Here is a 20537-nt window from a genome sequence, read left to right on the forward strand (position 1 = left end):
ATCAAGTAACATACCTACATCTAGAAGAGAATCAATTTGCAGATGCTCTTGCAAAACTTGCATCTTTGATTAATATGCCGGATAATATGGTAGAAATGTCTTTATGCACCGAACGACGGTCAGAACCGGCTTATGTGCACCAAGTTACAGATGAAGAAGAAATTACAGAGGAACCTTGGTTCCAAGCAATCCTGAACTTCAAATTCAACGGCACCTATCCACCAGATATGGACACGAGGGGACAATGTGCTATACGCCTACTAGCTTCCCAATACGTCCTCATGCAAGGAGAATTATATAAACACTACTACAATTTAAGGCTTTAAGAACGCCACTTAAAGAACGGTTGATAGCAGAACCGGTCTCTTTCTTATTTTTAGGTTGGCGCGCATATATAATTTCATTAGAGAACGGTTGGTTGTTTTGACCGTGCTTTTAAATTAACAAAGAGAACGGTTCGAGTTGACCAACCGTCGTAATTTAACAAATAGAGCGGTTAATTAATATAACCATTCTCTTAGATAACCAGCGACAATCAAAGAGAACTGTCCCAATCACCACCCGTTCTCTTTTCAATCCCTAATTAGACTACGATTTACTACCGTTTACACTTCTATCTCATTCAAACGCTACAATCATCACTTTTGCCCTAGCGATCGTTGGTTTTGCCCTAGCACAGTTTGATTGTCGCTGGTTACCCTTGATTGTCGCTGGTTACCCTTGGTTGTCGCTGGTCGCTTCTACTCCGTCCACCACCTGGTTGTACACGCCTTTCATCGTTGGCGATCGTTCTGCTGGTAAGACCCTAATTAACTTCACTTTATATTGTACTCCTACATAATTGTGGCAAGCCGTGATTGATTTTATGTTTTATTGAAGCAACCGTGATTGATTTTATGTATTATTGAAGCAACCCTTGATTGATTTTATTGAAACAATAAGAATAAATTGCGGCTTTAGAGTTTAATAATACGGAGTAGATGAGTAGATATTCGGTAAGTAAACCACAAAACCAATTATTTTGTATGTATGTATCAGTAGCATTTTAGGCTTTGTTGAAGGTATTTGTGACTGACCTCTTTTGATGGTCTCATCGAGTTGTGGCAGACTGGCAGTGAGACGGTGTTACAGGCTCTTATGATTTATGATAACTGTTAATTAAATTCCAGATTCATGTTACAGCTTAGTCTTACTACGTTAAGAAGACAGACTCTAGGACAAAAACTTGGAATCTGCACTTTACTCTTCAAAGACTTGGACAAAAAACTTGGACAAAAACTGACCTCTTTTGATGGTCTCACGTAATTAAATGTCGGTTCAGCATTTATCATGTGTGTTGTTATCGTGTCCTCATATATTTCAGTGTGTGGAAATGAAATGAAATGAATGGAGGGAGTTGTGGGATATGATGATGTGCAACAGTTGAGTAATTTAGAGCATTGGCAGAGATAATAGAGCCTTAGATTAGAGAAACTAGTGACTAGTGAGTAGGGATGGCAGAGATAACTAGTAACATATACTTAGTTTCATTACATGATTATCTTATCCAGCTGATAAACAATTTTTTTTCGAATTTAGGGTAGGATATGGATATGGGTGAATTTAGGAAGAAATAATGAATCTGCTATCTATAGGAAGAAATAATGAATGGAGACAGGATAGGAACAACCCATTCATGTAAACAGTCGGTAAATGTTTATCAGCTGGATAAGATAATCATGTAATGAAACTAAGTATATGTATAATTTATCAGAATGTTGAAATATGGATAGGTCAGCTGTAAGTACATACAAGAGCATTACCCCAGACCCACAAAGGTCCCGCTTATGGTGAGGTAAGTGGGAGTCGGATGTATCATGTATGCAGCTCTATCCTTGCGTTAAAAACTCGGAGAGTCTGGTTCCAGTTAGTTACCCCTTGGGAAGAGCATTTAGATATACTTATTCATATGCCTTTGACCAGTGGCTAACAAATTCTCATCCTCCTGTCTGCAAAGCTGATCTTGTATCGCACCAAACCTACCAATCATGTCCAGCGTAGGCAACCTGTCTAACATACACAACCAGTGAATAAAGCAGTGTTTAGGAATGTTGTGAGGGTTCCAGGTAGTATGCCAACACTCAACCCTCGGATATTTGTTCCTTAAACCACTCATAAAAGGCTCAGATATTTGTTCCTTAAACCACTCATTTGGCCCTGATTTAGTAATGTGATGGTAAAGTTTTTGTTTTTTTTTTTGGTTCTTGCTTATACGAGGGAGGCTTTCTGTTGAATACAAGTAATGCACATAGATGAGGATGTGGTGACGGTTTCTGTTTTGGCCTTTCTAAATTTTTTCCCCCTGATGGTTGCGCTGTTGTGCAGCTCGGGGTAGAGAAACTATATATTCGTCTTTGATGTACAAGGTTCTTTGAAATATTGAAATTTAGAAACCTGTTTATGCAGTTTCAGTATTAATATTAAGGATTGCATAAAAATATAAAATGTTCCTTTTAGAAATTTGGTTTGTGCTTGCTGTTGCCTATATTTCAGAGTTTTAGTCATGGATACATCTGATTTTACATGACTCATGACTTCATTTAACTTTAATAAATTTCAAGTCCTTGCCTCTACAGGAGTCCTTGAAATGTCAAAGTGACTTGTGTTATCTTTGTATCGCTACTATTCTTTGGATTTCGAGCGATAATCATTTGTGTGTAGTTCGTTTTCTATTCTTTGTCTGGGTGTTTTAAATTATGAGTACATTGATAGGAAATGGCATTTAGCTGGTGTTTATAGTCATTTGAGTGTATTTTGGTCGGGTATTTTGGTTCTATACTTATCCAAACGAACTATTTTCTCACTAATAGTCGTGGCTTTAGTATTTGGGATTTAGTTTTTAATTGAGGCTCTAGGCACTCATCCAAGTGGTGTGATTGTCATGAAACTCCTGTGGAGTCCTGTCTCTTAATTCCTATACACCAGGATTCGGTTGTAAAATGGGGATCTGCTGCTTGGGTATGATGTCGTATTAGATTATGTGAAGTGAAATGCAGTGCATATAACTCTATAAACTTATGAATGGCTGTAAAATGGGGATCTGCTTGGATCATTATGAAAGGTTATCCCAGCAATAGAATTCTGGTCAACTCTGAATGGCTGCAGTCCTTTACTCAGTCTTGACTCGATTCATTCCTCCGGAATATCTCGACCCCTTTGCTCAAATTGTGCTAACCTTTCGTAATGTTCCTACCCCTCGGAAGCGATTTAAGTTTACGAATTGTTGGGCCTCTCATCCTAGTTTCATATATATTGTTGTTATGAAGATATTCATCTTCAAAGATTTGGTACAATTTATCCACCGGTGTTAGTACTAAAAGACTGATAATAACAGCTGCCAAGACAGAGAAATGTTACTGAGTAGTTGAAGATAAATCTAATTGTACCAGTGTTGAAGATAAATCTAATTGTACCGATTATTCACATTAATTAATCCTTTTTTTTTGGTGAAATGTTAACTCGTAAGACATTTCTACAATATATATATAACTATACTTTTGTAAAATGTCAGGAAATAAGTGCAAAAAACAAGATGAATGCTTCTATGAAGAAGACAAGGTTCTATGGCTCTCGAGCAGGTTACCGTGGAATTACAATTAAAGTCGTAAGTACTTGGATAAGTCGAGTCTGATTTAGAGTCTTAACAAGACTTGTCAGTTTCCTTGTTGACTTAAAAGTCTAAAATAATCATAATTTTTTTTTTCATCACAGTAATAATCATAATTTTTTTTTTATAGAAGAAAGACTTTGCCGCTAAAGGACACATATTGGAGAAAGTTGACCGACACTTAACTTGGCTAAAGGGTCAGACGCCTAATAACGGAAATCTGACCGAATATGATAAGGAAGTCGCTTTGAAAATTGTAAGTTCTTCAATTTTTATATGAATCATTATTTTTTTTTTTTTTGGTGTAAGGTAAGGTATATTGATCTCAAAAAATAGGTACACAGTGTCAAAATTGTTACAACCAAAGCCTATATTCTTTGCAAAACTGTATAAGAATAACAATTAAATGGTCAGATTCATCAACCACCCACAATCACTTGGCTTCATGGTGCTTGCATTCATCCTCAATAATCTGGCTCTGATATCCCTCTTAAGCTGTTTGATAATAACTTCAGGCCTGGGGACTACCTGATGCATCCGTGCATCATTTCTAGCTTTCCACAGAGCATACATCAGAGCAACATGACATGCTCCAATATAGTTCCTCACCAGCTTTGATTTTCCTCTTCCATTTCTATACCAATTATTCGTGAGCGCCCATTTCATGGTTTCCAGGATAGCTTTCCCTTCAGCTTGTTCAGGGCTTTGTGCGTAACTACTTTTCCAGTGGTTAGATTGTGTGCCATTAGTTGTCAAACAAGTCCAGCCAAAACCCGCTTGCCGTGTTACATCCCAGGAGGCATCCACCTGAACTGAAACCGTCCCACAAGTACTTGTTGAACCCAGAACCCAAATAGCTGCCCCAGTCCTTAGTTGTAGAATAATGTCATCAGACTCATTAATTCCACCCAAGAAAGAGATACCAGGTGGGATGTCTTGGTTTAGCTGTTGTAATGCTGTTGTGGCGACATTAAACTAGGCCTCATAGAGCTTCATGGCTCCAACCATATTGATTTCAATCATTTTTCATCTCTTTGTATTTCTCATTTTCATCATAGTAATTATTTTATTTTACATGTCGTATATAGTGTATTAACTTAAATTTTTGGTGTCTTATGTATGTAGTTCATGTTAACCGCCCCACCGTCATATACGGTTGAGCAAATTGACGATGTGCGAAATATTTGGGCTGAATTCACACTCAATTTCAAACCCTAAAGTAATGTTGGATGAAGACCATGTTGGCAGCTTCTTCTTGGCGTTTAATTATTTTTGCACTTTAGGCAACTAAGTGATGAGGAATGAAGGATTTTTATTTATGTTTTGTACTTATTTTCGATATTTGTAGCCTTTAGGCTCTTAAAGACATGATAAGAGTTGGTATAATTTTACAAGGATTTGTCTTGTGAATTCAAATTAAATATGAATGTTCAGGTTCTTGTTGCGTAAAACTTGCTTGAGTATATGAATTGCAGGTATAATTTATATGCGCTATCCGATTCAATCGTGTAGGCATACGAAAAAATCGTAAATATTAAAAAAAAAATATCAGAATCAAAGAGACCGGTTACATGTTAAACGTGTTCTATTTGAAAATATAAAATAAAGGCGCGAAATTCAAATATCAGAAACAAAGAGAACGGTTACATGTTAAACCTGTTCTCTTTGAAAATAGGCGCCAAATTTAACATTTAGAATCAGCTTTATCAAAGAGAACGGTTCTCAATAAAAACCGTTCTCCTTGATAAATCAATGAGCACGGTTAAGTAATGCAACCGTTCTGGTTGTTATTACAAAGAGAACGGGTTGACTTCGTACCAACCGTTCTCTTACATAAAAGAGAACGCTTGGCCACAGGACGGTTCAAAGAGGCTTCAAGAACGGTGTTTAACCGTTCTCTTTGAGCAAAATTGTAGTAGTGAAAAGAACGCCTCTTGGCGTAATCCTGCGCTGCCTTGATCATTCACAGGCACGGAAAGTGATGGAAGAAGTCCATGATGGAGAATGTGGCCCTCACATGAGTGGACCCATGATGACAAAGAAAATCACGCGTTTAGGATACTATTGGACCACAATGGAATCCTATTGAATCAAATATGTCAGACATTATCATAACTGCAATATGATGGGACTTCCCAAATAAGGAAGGTCGCGGTTGGCTTTCCTGTTATCTAACCCCAACAGGATCACCTCTCAAATCCTCATCAACATGCCCTTGAAGGACATATACATGCAGTAGGCAAAATCCGAATGCCCTTCGCCTTGCAACATAGGAAATGGTAGGATCTGCCCTGTTTATGAATCGATCGATGAATTCCAACATTCGCACTCCTTTTGAGGTCACAAGACGGTCAACCTCATCTCTTGTCAACCCAAGCAAATCTCTGAACTTATTCTTATACCCTTGAGAAGTAGAGGGTATAACAAGCAAATGTTCCGGGTCCCAACCACCGGTCGCAGCAATTTCTTCGGGAAATGGGCAAATATCGCCTCCAGGAAAGACAAATACGTGATAATTCGGGTCCCAATAATCAAGACAAACATCTAGGAACGGTTTGGCTACCTTGATCAGCTTCAAACTCAAGATCGATCCAAAATTATAGGCGCCCATATCGTGTTTCTCCACATTAGAGAACTCATTTGTCCACTCTTTCAGGCGGATTTCAAGAGTATTCATGATATATGCTTAATTAGAGAGCTTTTTATGTAATAAGACGAGAGAAAGACGGAAGAATTATGTGAATAAAACCTCCCTCGACGTCTATATTTATACTAAAAGTTGTTTCCTAAAATCTGTCAGGACAGGCACACTGGGGAACAGGCGCAGCACCTGCTGCGCTTCTTCAAAGGGACGCAGCTCCTGCTGAACCTCTTCCTAAGCCTTCTTTCTGTGATTTTCCGCGTTGGATCTTTCCTAATTCCTCCAAGAATAATTTCCTATTCATACGGGTTATTATTTTGGTAAATTCGTCAAATTACCATGTTGGGCGTTTCCTAAATTCCACGGGCACGCATTTCGAGGCAATATCGGCATTTTCGTCATTTCAGCACACTTATACATTTCTCTTTAATTTTCTTTTTTGGGGAATCTTTTCACCAATTTAGATATTCATTTTCAAACTTACACATTTTATTTTAATCTTCTTTTTTGGGGAATTATTTTACTCCTATTCCATTTCACATTTCAAACTTATATGTTTCTATTTTTTTTCTTTTTTAGGGGGTAACCCTCCCCACCGTCCGGTCATTTTCAGTAATTTTTTTTGCATTTTTGAGTATTTGTCTTGCGCTAATTTAGGCCACGTGTACAAATATGTGTTTTATGTGCAATTTCTTTCGGCAGCATGACGGCGTAAACCGTCATCTACCAAACCTGTTCAAAGCTAACCCGCATGTACAAACAAAGCAACCCAATAGCAAAGGCACTCAGGCCATCATATATACAACCAAAAAGGGAATATGTACACCAAACTGGGGGCTCGAGCCCGAAACAAGGTGTATAAAGTGCAAAATGAAGGTTCCAAAATGTACAAAAGTCTTTGAAGTACAGCCAACAAAAACAATAAAGAAACTACAGCTGGTCGCCGCCTAGCTCAGCAAATCTCGCCTCGAGAGCAGCAATCTCGGCGTCGCGGACCTCTAGCTCCCTCAGCAGGCGAGCCGTCTCCTCCCGGGACTGGGCAAGCTCCCGCTCCAAGTCACGCTCCCTCTGCAAACGACAAGAATTGGCTCATGTCAATCGTTTCAAGCAATAAAGGAACTTAGAAAATTCAAAAATGAAGTAAACGGAAGGTTCATACCTGACGTCCTTGACCGCCAGCAAGTGCCTTAATGGCAGTAGCCCGTAGCCGGTTGGCTACCCTCCACAAAGCCACGAACCGGGATGGTGTAACCTACATTTCAAAGATCCTCAATAATTTGATAAGTTTAAACAAGTGTATTCTTATACGAAAGCTGATTAAATTGGGGAGCATACCCTCCGAATCAGATACTGCCACTCGTCTAGACCAGTATCTCTCGCCGCTGCATCAAAGTCGCGAAACTCGGAGATCGTCGTCATCCTCGTCGCATCAGTGTACTCGAGGGTTTCGGGGCACGCTGGGGGCTCGATGCCCGCCACCTCAACCTCCTGCAAAATTCAACTGGTTTTTATTAATTGATGATCCTTCATCATGTTTTCATGTCAATCGAAAAAGAATAAAAGCACTTACCACGACTGGCCAGTACGCTAACCTCCCGTAGAGGAACACCGAGTAGTCCTCACCAGGAAGAAGGAGGGCGTCGCCACCGACGCGAGCTAAGTCAACCTCCCTCTCAGCATCAGAAGGCTCCCTGGACATCATCCGAGGAGGATCGATGGGAACCGTCAAGACATCTCGGGAGCACTGACGAGCCAAGCGCTCGCCCAAGTACCACACAGGACCCATCGACGTCCTCAAAAGCAACTGGCTTGAGCTCCTTGGTCGAAGGACCTCAGCCACAAAAGGAGGAGCGTCAGCGTAGTCCGCCCAAGGCCTGGGCACCCACTATGAAAAGTAAACAAGAGGTCATTCATATGATCGGTTCCGAAAGAGAGCAATGAAAAAGTCAACAAAGAAAAGTGGCTCGAAGATACTCACGCCGTCCAGCTGCAGAGCGTTCACGTCCCGTCGACAGGCGTCGTGGAAGGAACACTGGCTCTTCGTGCGACGCATCACCCAATCCCTCACAACGGGATAGGCTCTCTCCCCTGGCTCCGTCCTCTTGGGTGCGAGACTCGAAAAATAGGAGTACACCCACGCCTGTAAAATAAGATAGTCAATAACAATCTTTCATGATTCGATTATGAAATGATCTTTCATGAAAAGAAATGGAGGTTCATACCTCCAACAACAGTCCAGGGCCAACAGTAGCAGGAGAAGTCCCCTTTTCTATCAACTCCGGACGAACCATGGCCCTCATATAGCGAATGAGGACCGCAAAGCCAGCAGTGACCCAGTCCCAACGGCCTAGGTCACCCAGGTCGGAAAGAAAGGGAAGAAGCTTTGTCGACAGCCTCTCTCCCTTGTCTCCGAGGTAGATCGAAGACAAGAACCACCAGAGCCACAAACGGACTCTCTGCTCTGCAGTGCAAGGAGGAGGAGTCATCTCCCTCCCATCGATCACCACCATCGCCGGCCTCTTCCCAACAAATTAATCCCAAACATAGGAACTAGGCACCAACCCGGGAACCGCAGCAGCCTTCGACATTAAGTTCCAGCCGATCAAGCTCCTAGCCTCAGCCGAATCTACCCTCATGGCTGTCTCCAGCCACACCACAGCCTCAGTCCCGCACGGCAAGCCAGAAATCATGCCGTAGTCCTCCAACGTGACCCCAACCTCACCGAAAGACATGTGAAAGGCATAGGTCGTGTCCCAAAACCGATCTAGGAAGGCTCGAACTAGGCTAAGGTTAGCCCAAATCTTCCTCCTCGTGATGTCTCTCCAAGCCTGTACCAAGGCACCAAACGCTCCTCGCTCGATGATGGCCCGCTCCTCTGCTGACAGTCTCTCGTAGGCCCCCATCATCGTCGTGTAACCCGAGAACGATCTGATGTTCCCGGCCTCCTATTTTGATTCGAAGAAAGAGCTATCTTTAGTTAGAATGAAAGGGAAAAGGAATAGCAAATAGAAATGAAAGAAGATGAATGAAAGAGTGATGAGTTCAAGTTACCAAGCTCTTCACCGTCCTGTAGGACAGGTGGCCCTCTGCAGCCCAGATGAGGTGTCTGCTGTCCCAGATCTCAGCCCACTCGGGCGCTCCCCTCAGCTGGTGACCACCTCGTCCGACGTTAGCCCGCCTTGGGGCCTCCTTCTCCTCAACGATCTCCTCCTCGATGACCTTGTCCTCAGCAGCTGCTACTGCAGCAGTGAAAGGCTGCTCTAACGCCTCCTCAAGCGTATGAGAAGGGTCAAGAGCTGTGTCCACGTCCATGAGACCCCTCCCTGACGTAGAAGCCTCATCACCTGCAAAATTAAAGTGAATTTAGGCCGCGTCAAGTGAGAACAAGCCTTAATTAGGGGATTTTCGAGTTTTCGAAGCTCCGAAATCGCTCTTTTTTCGCCATCTTTCCCTCAAACCCGTCCGCTCATGTGGTAATTTGGGTCAAGTCAAGCCTAAGTTGAAGCCTAGTCATGGGTTCGAGTCGAAATTTCGACAGCATTTCGTTATAACGGCGATTATGCCCTAGAAAAGTGTCCTGAAAAAGTTGTAACAAATCAAAATTCCGAAATGGTAGGAAGTTTACCCATCATACAAGGATTCCAAATACCAAGTTTCATCGCAAATGGGCAATCCTAAGGCAATTTTTCGAAGCAATATACGGTTTAGCTATGAGACCGTCTCAATTTCACTCAAATTCAAAATAAATACATGGTTACAATCCTTATACTACCAATTATCCATTTGCGAGGTCAATTTTACAAGGCAAAATCATTTGGGGGAAAAGCCCCAAATTTTCGATTTTTAGGGTTGAAAACCCTGATTTGTCGATCCAATTTGATCAAATACGGAAGATTAATGCAAAGATAATACGCATACCTCGATTAGTCATGGCAAATGCAAGCTTTTGATCAAATTTTGGCGAGAAATGGTTGGAATTTGAGAGAGTAATTGAGATTTTATGTTTCGAAATTATGAAATGAATCCCGTGTTTCATCGAGTTTTTACTCAGGAAAGCCGCACTCAGGAAAAGACGCAGCAGGTGCTGCGCCTCTTCCAAGAGACGCAACTCTTACTGCACCTCTTCCTCAGTTTCCCTCCAAATGAATTTTTGAAGATTCGTTATAAGTTCGTTATTTGTGGGCCCATCTTTGGTGCGCCTCTTCCTTGATACCACACATCGTATATTTGGTCTATTTGACATTTGTTCTTTGCCCAGACCCGCATTTCCAAGCCAACTGCAAACTGTCGTAATATATATTTTTACCAAGACTTTGCTTGCCATAATGAGCGGATATTTTCTGACAAATGTTTCGACACGCCTTTATTCTGTTCCCCCAGCGAGAGTACACGGACAGCCAATCGTCCCTCTCGAGACATGGAGATCAGTTCCCGATTATGTTCCCCGACGAGAGTACATGGATAGACATTTGTCCCTCTCAACACGTGGAGATCAACATCGACCCCAAGCTCTTCCGAAGTTTGTTTGAAGGCCGACCCAAGCAGATTTCTCCTAGCAGTTCCTGCCTACGTCCTGTAGCCTCTTCCAATATCGCATTTTATTTCCCCTTGTAGTTTCAAGGAATTTCAGGTATGATCTCTTCTTATGGCTGGCGAGCCTCCTTACGTAGACTAATGGGCTTTAAATGACCCTCCCCGATAGTCGACAGACTCAAAAATGTTCCCGACGACAGGTCCTTGGTTCAGACCCCTTGAACCGCCTCGCGTCGCCATAGTCGTCAGATTATAATCTTCGATTGACCTGATGGCTATACTTTGACTTTCGCCTTGTCCAAGCCTCAGTCAAAGTGGGGGCTCTGTAGATACCTCATTTCTGCACCTCCCGCAAACCACCCGGTGATGATTGGGCCGCATGTTTGGTACACGGAACGATTTATGACAGTTCGTAAGTTTATCGTCAACTGATCGTTCAAACACTTGTATCTACCTCATAGTCGTCATTTACGCGCTGATACGGTCGTTTTGATAGTAATTAGAGTACATTTGGAGTCCGGGTCAAAAACCGACTTCATTTTCTAATAACCGTTTAAAATGCCGAGTCAGAATGTTCTGGAATGTTTCGGATATTTCTATTCCATATTTTTTCCAATCTTTTAATCTTTGGTAAAATATATCCCGAAATTATCATACAAAATATTAAGGAAATAAGATTAATCCGCTATTCCATAACAGAAACACGGAAATCATTCTTCCGCAGGAGGAAACCACTGAGGAAAAGACGCAGCAGGTGCTGCACTTCTTCCAAGAGACGCAGTGCTTGCTGCGCCTCTTCCTCAGTCCTTTTCTGCATATTTTTCGTATCTTTTCGAGATTCACTTTCAAAGTTTCTCCGAAAACCCTAATTTCCATCGTGTGATTAGTATAAATAGAGACCTTCGGTCTCACATATTTCTCACGCGAGTGTCCGCCCTTCTCTTCTCCCTTTGCATTCTAGACCACGTTCTTACTTTTTGGCGTCAACGTGCTTGAACATTTGACCACGTAAGCTCGGATCTTTCTGAGTACCAGCCTCGTTTTGCATGACCGACCAATTTGACCAACTCCACAATCAATCAACTTAATCAATCTGTTTAATTCCTCTAAGAGGGCACTTTCGTCGTACATTCGAGTCGAGCAATCACTAAACGTTAACTTAGTTCATCTCGTTTCGTCAAACATGTAAGTCTGAGGGTGTAAATCCTTTTTTTAATTATTGTTCTTTATTTTTGTAATCACTATTATAAGATTTATGTCGAAAATACATTTAAAACCGATTTATAAAACCTTATTTTAAACCCTGTTTACGGATTAACAGGAGACAAACGTCGAGAAAGGACGCAGCAACTGTTGCGCCTCTTCGAAGGGACGCAGCACCTGCTGCGCCTCTTCCTGAGGCTGCCCAGTTCATGCTTCCTTTCTTCTTCCTTCGTCTTTTGTTTGTTCTGTTTGTTTTGTTTCGTTTTCAATTGTTCATATTTCTTTTAACACGATAATCTGAACATGATAGTTTTAACATGTAAATTATATATTTAATTCATCATTAACATCCCGACTTAAATCCCTTATAATCCATATTTGCGGGTTTTCGTAATTCAAATCAATTCGGGTTTTTAGAGGTTCGATTCATTATTATTGAGTCTCTGGAATTCACCATTGATATATTTTCATCTGTTTATCATCGTCGTCTTAATAACCTGTTTAACCTAATTAATTTGTCTTAGTTCATTTTAATCCATTATTGGCCTAATTAATCTTGTATATATTCGTTCTGATTAATTTTATCCGTGTTTTATCGTTTTTATGATTCAATCACATGTAAATAATCTGTTAATCACTTCTATCCGAGTCAATTATTCATAATCAAGCATTAAATTTACCTATGAATATTAACGAGAAGCGATTCAAAGCTTCACGCCCGAACTCAACCCAGAAACAGACGCAAAGAATCGCCGCACCTCTTCCAAGGGACGCAGCTCTGCTGCGCCTGTTCCCGGTTGATTTCTGTCCCTGAATTCCTGTTTCTTCTTTGACCTAGTTTATTAATTACGTATTTAATTAACTATTATTCGTATTATCACCTAATTTTTGTTTGTTTATTTATTTATTGTTTTCTTTTTAGAATTGTCCGTTTTAAATGTATTTTCGACATAAATCAATTAATCCAATGTAATTATTATAATTTTCTTTATTGTATTTCTTTTATCGTATTGGTTGTATGCTCTCACATGTAATCGATCTTAAATTCCTACTTCGACTCAATTGCATGTTAAATTACGTGATAACCGACTTAGTATTAATTCTCGCATGCTAGGATTAATCTAATGGATGTTGTATTGCATGCATATAATCGACAACATATCGAGTATAGACAATTTCCCTAATCATTAGTAGAGGCCGCTATCGAGGCGGGCGGGATAAGGTGTTCGATCAAAAGAGCTTCCTAATACGTACCCTCACCCCTTACTCCAGATCTTTGTGAACATCCGTGTTCATTGGCATCCACGAGAGTCATTCTAGACATAGAATGCTAAGGGTAACGAGTTCTTGGTGTTCATGTCATTACTTTGTGTCTTGACATGGCACGAGGTATTCGAACGGTTTCCAATTTTCCACAATAAATTGGTGGCGACTCCACAAATGCACAAGAAAAGATTACTCGCTTTTCGCCCCCATGGGCCCGCGTCCACAGACTCGCGTTCAACGTATGGGCGTGACGCCGTTGAAAGAGTCTCGAGGTGAGATGACTCATAAGTAAAGACTCATAAATGCGTTTGCTTTGAATCGATAGACATGAGGCAGAATCGGAATGGTGGACTTTACATTTTCGATAATAAGGATTTTCAAAAAGATCCATTTGTCGTTTTATGGACGGCTTCCGAAGAATAGCGATCCTCAAAAGTCAATCAGTTGAAAAGTTGTCTTAAGTTTATTTTCAAAAGACGGTTTGAGTTCGAGTTGCGGTGGCTCTAAAAACAATGTGCTATTTTCGAAGACGGCTTTTGAAATCCAAAGTCGAGTGTTTTGATAATCGAGTTTCGAAAGGTTTGAAAAGGTTATGGTCTCAGGGACGGTGTATGGTCCTCGGGATTTGAAAAACCTCGAAAAATGGTGTGTGTCAATTTCGGGTTTCGAAAGAGCCATTGTGTCGGCGCGAGACGGCTTAAAATCCATGTCTTGACGTGGCGATTATAACAGCGTAAAAAGGTGTTTTTGAAATGGTTGTAGAAAACCGGATTTGAAAATCGTCATTACGACGACCTAAAAATGTGTGCTTTTTGAAATGGTTGTAGAAAACCAGTTTGAAAATCGTCATTACGACAGCCTAAAAAGGCGTGCATTTTGAAATGGTTGTAGAACACCGGGTTTGAAAATAGTCACGACGACGGCCTAAAAAGCGTGCTTTTTGAAATGGTTGTGAAAACCGAGTTTGAAAATTGTCATTACGACGCCCTAAAAAGGTGCGCAACGGTCGGCGAAAGACCGAGGTTTGAAATGACCATTATAACGGCACAAAAGGGTGTTTTTGAAAGTTTGAAATGACATTGAAGGACTTATGATCACATAGCACATAAGCACTCACAGTTTCATTATATTATGCATAATGCTGACAGAGGTTATGGCTTAAAAGGGTGGGTTACACACCAAGTGATCAAACCCCAATTTTCGAGAGGTATACTAATCCAAACAAAATGTGTAAGGAGGGTGCCCTAGCCTCGTGCACAAAGGAAATGAAAGTTATTTGAAGAAACAGAAATGTGTAGCGTCAACGGTATGCTTGACTCACTCGGGATTCGAAACGCGTGGATGAGAAAACTCACGCCGATGGGACGAACCAATTGGTCGATAAAGGTTAGGTTGTGGGTCCGGACAAGGAACCTGACTTATGACCGTAATATCAATTAATGCTTTCCAACCAAGACCTCGTTCGAGTCTCACCATCTAGGGATCACAAAGATACCAGTGTCCTAGTTTTTCACAGCGGAGTCACCAATCTGTGGATATAGGCCACCCGCACGCCAAGCCAATCTGTGGACATGCGGCAGTCTGAAAGCCACGCTCGGTGGCGTAAAAATGCTTTCAACCGGATCGCTTTAGATCGGTCAGTTTCGTCTCGACAAGGATCTCGAAATGATGTAAGAGATGTTCGGAGTCGCCACCAAGCATTTGTGGGATGCTTGGAACCCGTTCGAATCCACTTTATACCTAGGTCAACCCAGGCATAAAGCGGTATTTGACGTAGGTACTAAAGATAAGGAGTCGTCCCTCTTTAGCATCCTATCTCTAGAATGACTCTCGTTCGCCCTGTATAAGGTCGTCCACTATCCAAAGTTTCTGAGTAAGAGGTGAAGGTACGTATTGATGTCGAGTTGGATTTAGTATTGATTGCATGCGAGACGGAAATTAAACATCCATTTAGCGAGTTAGGTTTATGGTGCATAACGTGATCCATTTGTCTTAGAAAGGCGTATTTCAAATACAAAGTAAAGGGAGCAGGCTTGCCATCTGATCCGTCTTATATTCGGGTTAACCGAAGTCGGGATCGTCCTAGACAAGTGCTGGAAAGGAACCAGAAATTGCATCAGGCGGCCTATTGAGGCGCAAGCCATCAGGCGATGCAAAGGGACCTGTCCTAGTTTGAAAACTGGAAATCAGTTGGCCTGTTTAGGCGCGAGGCAGTAGACGATCCAAAGGGACGTCTTCTGACTGTTGAAAACATTTTTAAAACGGTTTATAAGAGAATATTTGAACCCGTCCTTGTTTGAAGAGGACGTTTAGACCGCTTTTATGCCAATATGAAGAACGGGACTTGATCAATCATCATTGCATTAATGATATTCGATGTCAGGTTCGGTTTTGCCAGCTTGACATGAATAGTTATAAAAAATGGTTATGAACTAATTATATTAAGTTCATTATTTTGTGATTAGTCAATGTTTATCATCGTACTCGGGTTTAAACCGACATGGTATGTGGAACCAAGGATGATTATGCATATATGACTAATAAGGTTGTTTTTGAAATGTAAAGAAATGAATAAAAGGTTTTAAAATACCTTTTAAAATATAATTAACCAAATACTATCACCGAAACACAGATTAAACCGTCATGGTATAAAGAACCAGGGGTGAAAATGATTTATGGTTAAAAAGTTTATCATAAAAATGATTTGAAACGGTAAAAACCGGTTGTAAAGTGAAATGACAAATGGAAAGAATGAACTCAAACACGTTTGAGTTTTGACTTGGACACCCCATTGAGGCGCGAGGTACTTAGTGGTGACTAGGGCCTTCTATTTCCGGTCAAAACTCGGTTTTGGCTCATTCGATCCGTATTTTGGACCATGTTATGCATGTTTTAGAATGTTAAGGTCATAAAAACAGATAAAAAGACATGAAAGAAGAGGATTAATTACACCCTCATACTTACATGGTAGGTTGAAGACGAGAAATCGACGAAAGTGTAAAAACCTCGGTTGAAAACCGTTTTAGAAATGTAAAGAGTGTTTTGTTTTGTTTTGTTTAGTGAGTGTGTAGTTGGCCGAGATGGTCGGTCAAGTGATTTAATGCACGATGACGGTACCAAACAATGTGTATGGCTTTTATTTCCGATCGGTAGGTCGAAAATACTTGTCGGTTTGTGACTTGAGAAGTCGAGTCTAGAATTTTAAGGGAGAAATGAGGGGGCGGACACTCGCGTACCTCAAATGGTGGAATTTGAGGGGTATTTGTAGAAGATTTAGTGTTGTGTGCGTTTTGAGAGACGTGGCCGCATGGGCTACTCGAAGAGGCGCGAGCCATTTCACGGGTCTTTGACCTGTCTTGTCATTATCACACATTTGAAATCATGATTTGTTTTATCCTAGGTTTTGGATGGTATGATTGTTGCACTTGACCATTTGAGTATATCGGGTATACTTAACATGGAAGCTTTGTGATGTTTGTTTTTGTGTTTGACTCGTCGTTGGAGTCGGGATTTGAATTTTGAGTCGGTTTTTGGCCCGGTGTCGGTATTGACTCTAGTTAGTGTCATTACGACCTCGTCGTCGTGCATAAAACACTCCAGATACTTTTGAAAATTTTTGTTTCGAAATCGTTTTGATTTTTCCGACATATAGTTATACAAAACTGTCGATTAAAACATATCGATTCCTAAGCATGTTGTAGTCCGATAATCATCGAGTGTTTGTTGGGGAATCAATAGATACTGTATATCTGCACCCATAGTTGCTTAAAGAGGCAAGAACTATAATATCCCGAATTTTAAGGTTTGGTAAATGGTTAGTCAACGGTGAAAATGTCAAAATGTACTTTATAAATTATATTTATTAATTATTGAGATTATATCATGATACGGGAATAAAAAATAAAATATTGAATGAATCGGGATGGTCTTTGAGTTAGGCTTATAACTCGTGTAAAACGGGTAAATAAAATACAACAAAAGATTAATAATAATACACATATTATATAAATGGGTAAGTTTCCTAACAATTTCCGTATTGTCTTACCTTACCACTCTATATACTATATCCATCTTATTCATTAGCTTTTATTCACATATAATTCACAAACCTCGCACATAGGGGTGAGAGTACGTATTAAGAAGCTCTTAATTTGAACACCTAATCCCGCCCACCTCGATAGCGGCCTCTACTAATGATCAGGGAAGCTATTTATACTCGATATGTTGTCAGTTGTATACATGCAATACAACATCCATGTTTTAAACCTAGCATGTGATTATTAACTAAGTCGATGAACACACAATTTAGCACTCAATTGGGTCGAGGTTGAAATTAGATTAATTACATGTGAATATGCCAAGTAAGTAAATCATACAAGAACGATAAACAAATACAATAGATAAATTACAATTGATTACAACGAATTAAATTGAATTCACGTCATAAATATGCTCAAAGAGTAAGGATTTGAAAAGAAAAAGAATAAAAGAAATAAAAAGAAATTAAGATATGAAAATATGTCGAATTATAGGGTGATAATACGAATAATAGTTGATTAGAAACTTAATTAGAAACCTACGTCAAAACGAAAACGAGAACGAGTTCAGAGGTAGAAGCCAGCCCAGAACAAGCGCTGCAACTGGAGCGTTCTCTGGAAGAGGCGCATTACCTGTTGCAGCTGTTATTGAGCTGAGTTCTGACAGTGAAAGTCAAACCCGGGGTTAGTTATGGTTCGTCAATTATTTTACGTTGATTATTGATATGCAACTCGAATAGAAGTGATTTAGTCAGATCATGTACACTAATATCGTCATAAAGTGAAAAAGAACGATTTTAAACGAAATATTATGGCGGTTTACATGAATTACGATGTCGGGATTGATTTTATGTACAAAACTCGAGTTAAGGTGATTAAAACGAAATCAAGATAGAACGAAGTCTGGAAAATAAATATTTAAAGTGAAAGCAAACTGAAAATAATGTACAAAAGACGAATTCAAGGGACTTGATATGGATAAATCGAGCCTCTTAAATCCGGGTTTGAATAAATGACGAAAACCCGCGAATATTGATTATAAGGGATTTAAGTCGAGAATTTATTGAAAATGATTTATAAAAAAACTAATTAGAGAATTGTTAGACGAAATAAGAAGAAAAAGAAAGAAAGAAACAAAAGACGAGAGAGCAGAAACCCGAGGAAGAAGAAGAAGTGCAGCAACTGAAAGCAGCCTCTGGAAGAGGCGCAACAGATGCTGGGGCCTTTCCAGAAAGCGCATCAGTTGGTGCGATTCTTCCCCACGTTGTTTCTCTGCTGTTTTTGTCAAAAGAGTTTAAAAAGATGATTTTGAAAGACGGTTTGAGCATACTAATGATATAAATTCTTACCGATGTCATATGTAGAAAAATAAAGTAAAAAAATTGAGATTTACACCCTCAAACTTACATGTTTGACAAAACGAGATTGACTAAGTTGTCGTTTAGTGATAGTTCGACTCGATGTACGAATGGAGGTGCCCTTAAAAAGGATTTAAAATAGATTGATTAAGTGGAGTTGGTCAAATTGGTCGGTCTATGCAACGTGACTGGTACTCAGAATGATCTGAGCTTACGTGGTCTCGTTTAGCAAGCATGTAGGCGTCGAAAAGCAAGAGCGCAGTCTTAGAATGCAAAGGGAGAAAAGAAGGGCGGACACTCGCGTGAGAAATATGTGAGGCGAAGGCCTCTATTTATACTATTCACGAGGTAGGGTTTAGGAAAGGAATATGGAACGAAATAAGAAAGATAGCCCCTTCTCCAAGCAAGCGCGTAGATGCGGAGCTTGCTTCACGAAAAAGCCACATTTGGAAGAGGCGCAACATATGTTGCGTCCTCCCTTGAGTGGTTTCCTCCTGCGCAAGAAAGCGCGTCTGACAGTCTGTCGTATTTTAGGCATAACTTTCTCTACAAGACTCAGATTAAGGTGATTTTGGTGGTGCTTGAAAGATAAGAGAAAGATCTAGAATTTTTTGGTAAATAGGCCAGGCCCAAAAAAGTCGTTATCACCTCGTAAAATGGATCTAAAGATCGAGTTGTCATTTTGGCTAAATAAAATACACATTTTGTAATGTAAACTTAAGTTTAGCCTGAAGAAGTGACATGGGATTCAAAATGAGATATACTCCTAACATTTTATGACATCCTAACCTTAGGTAGACAAGCGCATTGCTTGTTGACTCGGGATTGACGGTTTTAGAAAATGGAAACGATTTTTTGACCCGGACTCCAAATGTGTCAAAACGACCGTAATGACACCTATATGACAACCAAGGGGTAGATACAAGTGTATGTGTTACCTTTTATTAACGGATTTACAAAACGTCATAAAATCACGACATATGCTAAACATGCGGCACAATCATCACTGGGTGTTTGGCGGGAGGTGTAGAAACGAGGTGTTTACACTAGGTCTAATCTGGGTCTTAGTTAGTCTAGCGTACAACTACTCTTTACTCCCGAGTAGTCTCTCATCAAGTCCGATGGTCCTCTCACTCATCTCGAGGTTCTTGTATGGGTCCTAAAAAATATTCGGGTATTACAAAAATACACTCAGGCGCCTAGCTCATACGTCATCCTGTCTGGGGAAAATTGATGGGGCACGTCTAGTCGACCCTACCCGCATGACAATCTGCGGGTCAAACACTAGCCAAGTCAAAAAGTAAGGTGCACATCCTCCCACATAAAATATCTTCCTTGGATTCCTTCCAAGAGAAGACACTTACTTTGGGACTAAGTTCCTTGTATGGAAAGACAACGAAAAAGAATCATTCCATCAACAACCACACAACAACTACTTTATCTCTCTAGAAATAAGACTACCTTAAGCAACTAAGAGAGAGAATTGAGACCGAGCCTCACGCCAAAGGTCTCGGATAATATCTGAGGTTACCCGACTGACTTGGGCGTCAGAGATGGCCCCCTCGGGACACCCCGAGGCCCTGTGTATTACGTATGTAGGGACCGTTCGAAGGTAGAGGTAGAGAGACATTCATCCAACACACATTCGAATGAAAGGAGCGTGTTGACTGGCAACGCCGAGCGACTTGATTGTTTTCAACCCGAACCACCTATATTTTGTAGCCACTAAACTTTCTCTCCTATTTTTTCCTCATTTTTTGTGTCCAACTAATCAAACGATGACATTTGTTATCAAATGGGTAAAGTTTATCAAAAGAGATCATCCTAATTTCTCTATTAATTTTTAATTTTAA

General features: G+C 40.4%; 1 long non-coding RNA gene across 2 annotated transcripts; it reads left to right on the top strand.

The window, feature by feature from the left end:
• Nucleotides 1-511: 511 nt before the first annotated feature.
• Nucleotides 512-5097, top strand: LOC141587063 (uncharacterized). Of its 2 annotated transcripts, XR_012519691.1 has the most exons (4): nt 512-797; nt 3551-3643; nt 3777-3902; nt 4772-5097. It is a non-coding gene; the product is annotated as an uncharacterized LOC141587063 (long non-coding RNA). The 2 variants fall into 2 exon arrangements; XR_012519690.1 differs by lacking the exon at nt 3777-3902 and having other exon boundaries at nt 513-797.
• The last annotated feature ends 15440 nt before the right edge of the window (nt 5098-20537 follow it).

The sequence above is a fragment of the Silene latifolia genome, chromosome 6, assembly GCF_048544455.1.
Source record: "Silene latifolia isolate original U9 population chromosome 6, ASM4854445v1, whole genome shotgun sequence".
In the NCBI taxonomy this organism is placed as follows: Eukaryota; Viridiplantae; Streptophyta; class Magnoliopsida; order Caryophyllales; family Caryophyllaceae; genus Silene; species Silene latifolia.